This window comes from Pimephales promelas, chromosome 14, assembly GCF_988280905.1.
Source record: "Pimephales promelas chromosome 14, fPimPro1.hap1.1, whole genome shotgun sequence".
Lineage (NCBI taxonomy): Eukaryota > Metazoa > Chordata > Actinopteri > Cypriniformes > Leuciscidae > Pimephales > Pimephales promelas.
In genome coordinates this window covers 31,213,452-31,220,655 of record NC_142782.1, presented here as the reverse complement: position 1 = coordinate 31,220,655, position 7,204 = coordinate 31,213,452, and positions in this window count along the sequence as shown.

Here is a 7,204-nt window from a genome sequence, read left to right as displayed (position 1 = left end):
TCCAGAGCTGAGATATCGAAACTCAAAATTTCGACCCCAAAAAAAAACGACAGTGTTACCCCTTACGTTTTTTTCAGTTTTCGGGCGAAAAATCAAGTTTCTCCAATCTTCTCAAAACTCTGGATTATGATAGAGGGCCGCGAGACTTTGACCTGAGCGCAAAAATGGAGGCTCTAGACCCTTCCAGAGCTGAGATATCGAAACTCACAATTTCGACCAGAAAAAAAAAAACGACAGTGTTACCCCTTACGTTTTTTTCAGTTTTCGGGCGAAAAATCAAGTTTCTCCAATCTTCTCAAAACTCTGGATTATGATAGAGGGCCGCGAGACTTTGACCTGAGCGCAAAATTGGAGGCTCTAAACCCTTCCAGAGCTGAGATATCGAAACTCAAAATTTCGACCCGAAAAAAAAAAACGACAGTGTTACCCCTTTCGTTTTTTTTCATTTTCGGGCGAAAAATTAAGTTTCTCCAATCTTCTCAAAACTCTGAATTATGATAGAGAGCCGCGAGACTTTGACCTGAGCGCAAAAATGGAGGCTCTAGACCCTTCCAGAGCTGAGATATCGAAACTCAAAATTTCGACCCGAAAAAAAAACGACAGTGTTACCCCTTACGTTTTTTTCAGTTTTCGGGCGAAAAATCAAGTTTCTCCAATCTTCTCAAAACTCTGGATTATGATAGAGGGCCGCGAGACTTTGACCTGAGCGCAAAAATGGAGTCTCTAGACCCTTCCAGAGCTGAGATATCGAAACTCAAAATTTCGACCCCAAAAAAAAACGACAGTGTTACCCCTTACGTTTTTTTCAGTTTTCGGGCGAAAAATCTAGTTTCTCCAATCTTCTCAAAACTCTGGATTATGATAGAGGGCCGCGAGACTTTGACCTGAGCGCAAAAATGGAGGCTCTAGACCCTTCCAGAGCTGAGATATCGAAACTCACAATTTCTACCCGAAAAAAAAACGACAGTGTTACCCCTTACGTTTTTTTCAGTTTTCGGGCGAAAAATCAATTTTCTCCAATCTTCTCAAAACTCTGGATTATGATAGAGGGCCGCGAGACTTTGACCTGAGCGCAAAAATGGAGGCTCTAGACCCTTCCAGAGCTGAGATATCGAAACTCAAAATTTCGACCCCAAAAAAAAACGACAGTGTTACCCCTTACGTTTTTTTCAGTTTTCGGGCGAAAAATCAAGTTTCTCCAATCTTCTCAAAACTCTGGATTATGATAGAGGGCCGCGAGACTTTGACCTGAGCGCAAAAATGGAGGCTCTAGACCCTTCCAGAGCTGAGATATCGAAACTCAAAATTTCGACCCGAAAAAAAAAACGACAGTGTTACCCCTTACGTTTTTTTCAGTTTTCGGGCGAAAAATCAAGTTTCTCCAATCTTCTCAAAACTCTGGATTATGATAGAGGGCCGCGAGACTTTGACCTGAGCGCAAAAATGGAGTCTCTAGACCCTTCCAGAGCTGAGATATCGAAACTCAAAATTTCGACCCCAAAAAAAAACCGACAGTGTTACCCCTTACGTTTTTTTCAGTTTTCGGGCGAAAAATCAAGTTTCTCCAATCTTCTCAAAACTCTGGATTATGATAGAGGGCCGCGAGACTTTGACCTAAGCGCAAAAATGGAGGCTCTAGACCCTTCCAGAGCTGAGATATCGAAACTCAAAATTTCTACCCGAAAAAAAAAACGACAGTGTTACCCCTTACGTTTTTTTCAGTTTTCGGGCGAAAAATCAAGTTTCTCCAATCTTCTCAAAACTCTGGATTATGATAGAGGGCCGCGAGACTTTGACCTGAGCGCAAAAATGGAGTCTCTAGACCCTTCCAGAGCTGAGATATCGAAACTCAAAATTTCGACCCGAAAAAAAAAACGACAGTGTTACCCCTTACGTTTTTTTCAGTTTTCGGGCGAAAAATCAAGTTTCTCCAATCTTCTCAAAACTCTGGATTATGATAGAGGGCCGCGAGACTTTGACCTGAGCGCAAAAATGGAGTCTCTAGACCCTTCCAGAGCTGAGATATCGAAACTCAAAATTTCGACCCCCAAAAAAAACCGACAGTGTTACCCCTTACGTTTTTTTCAGTTTTCGGGCGAAAAATCAAGTTTCTCCAATCTTCTCAAAACTCTGGATTATGATAGAGGGCCGCGAGACTTTGACCTGAGCGCAAAAATGGAGGCTCTAGACCCTTCCAGAGCTGAGATATCGAAACTCAAAATTTCGACCCGAAAAAAAAACGACAGTGTTACTCTTACGTTTTTTTCAGTTTTCGGGCGAAAAATCAAGTTTCTCCAATCTTCTCAAAACTCTGGATTATGATAGAGGGCCGCGAGACTTTGACCTGAGCGCAAAAATGGAGTCTCTAGACCCTTCCAGAGCTGAGATATCGAAACTCAAAATTTCGACCCGAAAAAAAAACGACAGTGTTACCCCTTACGTTTTTTTCAGTTTTCGGGCGAAAAATCAAGTTTCTCCAATCTTCTCAAAACTCTGGATTATGATAGAGGGCCGCGAGACTTTGACCTGAGCGCAAAAATGGAGTCTCTAGACCCTTCCAGAGCTGAGATATCGAAACTCAAAATTTCGACCCCAAAAAAAAACCGACAGTGTTACCCCTTACGTTTTTTTCAGTTTTCGGGCGAAAAATCAAGTTTCTCCAATCTTCTCAAAACTCTGGATTATGATAGAGGGCCGCGAGACTTTGACCTAAGCGCAAAAATGGAGGCTCTAGACCCTTCCAGAGCTGAGATATCGAAACTCAAAATTTCTACCCGAAAAAAAAAACGACAGTGTTACCCCTTACGTTTTTTTCAGTTTTCGGGCGAAAAATCAAGTTTCTCCAATCTTCTCAAAACTTTGGATTATGATAGAGGACCGCGAGACTTTGACCTGAGCGCAAAAATGGAGTCTCTAGACCCTTCCAGAGCTGAGATATCGAAACTCAAAATTTCGACCCCAAAAAAAAAACGACAGTGTTACCCCTTACGTTTTTTTCAGTTTTCGGGCGAAAAATCAAGTTTCTCCAATCTTCTCAAAACTCTGGATTATGATAGAGGGCCGCGAGACTTTGACCTGAGCGCAAAAATGGAGGCTCTAGACCCTTCCAGAGCTGAGATATCGAAACTCAAAATTTCGACCCGAAAAAAAAACGACAGTGTTACTCTTACGTTTTTTTCAGCTTTCGGGCGAAAAATCAAGTTTCTCCAATCTTCTCAAAACTCTGGATTATGATAGAGGGCCGCGAGACTTTGACCTGAGCGCAAAAATGGAGGCTCTAGACCCTTCCAGAGCTGAGATATCGAAACTCAAAATTTCGACCCGAAAAAAAAACGACAGTGTTACTCTTACGTTTTTTTCAGTTTTCGGGCGAAAAATCAAGTTTCTCCAATCTTCTCAAAACTCTGGATTATGATAGAGGGCCGCGAGACTTTGACCTGAGCGCAAAAATGGAGGCTCTAGACCCTTCCAGAGCTGAGATATCGAAACTCAAAATTTCGACCCGAAAAAAAAAACGACAGTGTTACCCCTTACGTTTTTTTCAGTTTTCGGGCGAAAAATACAGTTTCTCCAATCTTCTCAAAACTCTGGATTATGATAGAGGGCCGCGAGACTTTGACCTGAGCGCAAAAATGGAGGCTCTAGACCCTTCCAGAGCTGAGATATCGAAACTCAAAATTTCGACCCGAAAAAAAAACGACAGTGTTACCCCTTACGTTTTTTTCAGTTTTCGGGCGAAAAATCAAGTTTCTCCAATCTTCTCAAAACTCTGGATTATGATAGAGGGCCGCGAGACATTGACCTGAGCGCAAAAATGGAGGCTCTAGACCCTTCCAGAGCTGAGATATCGAAACTCAAAATTTCGACCCCCAAAAAAAACGACAGTGTTACCCCTTACGTTTTTTTCAGTTTTCGGGCGAAAAATCAAGTTTCTCCAATCTTCTCAAAACTCTGGATTATGATAGAGGGCCGCGAGACTTTGACCTGAGCGCAAAAATGGAGGCTCTAGACCCTTCCAGAGCTGAGATATCGAAACTCAAAATTTCGACCCCAAAAAAAAACGACAGTGTTACCCCTTACGTTTTTTTCAGTTTTCGGGCGAAAAATCAAGTTTCTCCAATCTTCTCAAAACTCTGGATTATGATAGAGGGCCGCGAGACTTTGACCTGAGCGCAAAAATGGAGGCTCTAGACCCTTCCAGAGCTGAGATATCGAAACTCAAAATTTCGACCCCCCAAAAAAAACGACAGTGTTACCCCTTACGTTTTTTTCAGTTTTCGGGCGAAAAATCAAGTTTCTCCAATCTTCTCAAAACTCTGGATTATGATAGAAGGCCGCGAGACTTTGACCTGAGCGCAAAAATGGAGGCTCTAGACCCTTCCTGAGCTGAGATATCGAAACTCAAAATTTCGACCCGAAAAAAAAACGACAGTGTTACCCCTTACGTTTTTTTCAGTTTCGGGCGAAAAATCAAGTTTCTCCAATCTTCTCAAAACTCTGGATTATGATAGAGGGCCGCGAGACTTTGACCTGAGCGCAAAAATGGAGGCTCTAGACCCTTCCAGAGCTGAGATATCGAAACTCAAAATTTCGACCCGAAAAAAAAAACGACAGTGTTACCCCTTACGTTTTTTTCAGTTTTCGGGCGAAAAATCAAGTCTCTCCAATCTTCTCAAAACTCTGGATTATGATAGAGGGCCGCGAGACTTTGACCTGGGCGCAAAAATGGAGGCTCTAGACCCTTCCAGAGCTGAGATATCGAAACTCAAAATTTCGACCCGAAAAAAAAACGACAGTGTTACCCCTTACGTTTTTTTCAGTTTTCGGGCGAAAAATCAAGTTTCTCCAATCTTCTCAAAACTCTGGATTATGATAGAGGGCCGCGAGACTTTGACCTGAGTGCAAAAACGGAGGCTCTAGACCCTTCCAGAGCTGAGATATCGAAACTCAACATTTCGACCCGAAAAAAAAACGACAGTCTTACCCCTTACGTTTTTTTCAGTTTTTGGGCGAAAAATCAAGTTTCTCCAATCTTCTCAAAACTCTGGATTATGATAGAGGGCCGCGAGACTTTGACCTGAGCGCAAAAATGGAGGCTCTAGACCCTTCCAGAGCTGAGATATCGAAACTCAAAATTTCGACCCGAAAAAAAAACGACAGTGTTACCCCTTACGTTTTTTTCAGTTTTCGGGCGAAAAATCAAGTTTCTCCAATCTTCTCAAAACTCTGGATTATGATAGAGGGCCGCGAGACTTTGACCTGAGCGCAAAAATGGAGGCTCTAGACCCTTCCAGAGCTGAGATATCGAAACTCAAAATTTCGACCCGAAAAAAAACGACAGTGTTACCCCTTACGTTTTTTACCAGTTTTCGGGCGAAAAATCAAGTGTCTCCAATCTTTTCAAAACTCTGTATTATGATAGAGGGCCGCAAGACTTTGACCTGAGCGCAAAAATGGAGGCTCTAGACCCTTCCAGAGCTGAGATATGGAAACTCAAAATTTCGACCCGAAAAAAAAACGACAGTGTTACCCCTTACGTTTTTTTCAGCTTTCGGGCGAAAAATCAAGTTTCTCCAATCTTCTCAAAACTCTGGATTATGATAGAGGGCCGCGAGACTTTGACCTGAGCGCAAAAATGGAGGCTCTAGACTAGTGTTAATTTCGTTAACGAAAACTAAACGAAAATATTTTCGTCAACGCACATTTTTCACAGAACGAAAACTAGGCGAGACAAGACTAAAATCCCCACTAATAAACAATAACTGGGACTAAATCAGAAATAATTTTCGTAGACTAATAAAGACGAGACGAAAATGCAGTTCGGTAAATAAAGACTGGGCTAAAATCTATGGACATTTTAGTTCACGAACAAAGACGAGACGAAAATTACATATTATTATATGATATGGTTTTGTCAAATCCTGTCTCCTCCTCCGCCTCCTCCTCGTCAGCTCTTCCGCCACACACACCCACGTTCAAACCTGGAGCGGGCGGGCACAGTCAGAGTAGCCTACACAACACATGGAGCAGACAGGAGCTGGATTCACGGTGAGGCGGCGGCGACAGGTTAAAAGTAAAACATGCTTTGCACGGGGCTCGGGAGAAAGAAGAGACGTGATATATGGACACATTTTGTTACAATGATAAACTAATTAATGATGGCTAACTTTCATAGCATTTAGTATCCAGGCTGGCTATGTTGCGTTAGCTTCTTAGCACGTAGCGACCGTAGCCACTTGTTGATAGAATTGTATGTGAAGTTAAATTTATGCTAACTTAGATATGTTATACTGGCAATCTAGCAATCTATGCCTTGTTTCACCTTAAATACTGTACCTTTATATACCATGTGAACTAGCTGGCAGGAAAGCACTTTTGTTGTATCAGTTGGAGTTTTTTTTTTTTTTCACAACATTGACCTCAAATCTATTTATTTTATTATTCTATGTGAACTAGCTTTAAACAGCCAGCACTTGTGTTAAGTTCATAATACACTTTATTTTATTTATTTGTTTCCTTTGTCAGGTGTATTTTATTTGTTTTAATGCAAGCATTTGTGTTTGTGTCTTTGAACCTTAACAATGTTCAAAATAAATATGCAAATATTATCAGAACATCTTCCATGTCTGCATTTGTTCCTTAAAATTGTGTTTTTTTATCAAAAAGATGAGAGAAAATGTTGAAATGTGAAATAATTTTAGGAAATGTTAAATATTATCTGCTGACAAAAAAGTAAAAGGTTAAAATGATGTCCTGACTAAAACTAGACTAAAATGTTGACAGTTTTTTTTTTTGACTAAAACTAAACGAATAAAATTATGTTTTCTTGGACTAAAATAAAGACTAAAATGCTCGACTTATAGTCGACTAAAACTAGACTAAATAAAAATGGGATGATGTCGACTAAATGTGATAAAAACTAACAAGCGATGCTGAAACTGGACTAAAACTGAAACTAAATTTAAAAATGGCTGGTAAAATTAACACTAGGTAACACTGTCGTTTTTTTTCGGGTAGAAATTTTGAGTTTCGATATCTCAGCTCTGGAAGGGTCTAGAGCCTCCATTTTTGCGCTCAGGTCAAAGTCTCGCGGCCCTCTATCGTAATCCAGAGTTTTGAGAAGATTGGAGAAACTTGATTTTTCGCCCGAAAACCGAAAAAAACGTAAGGGGTAACACTGTCGTTTTTTTTGGGGGTCGAAATT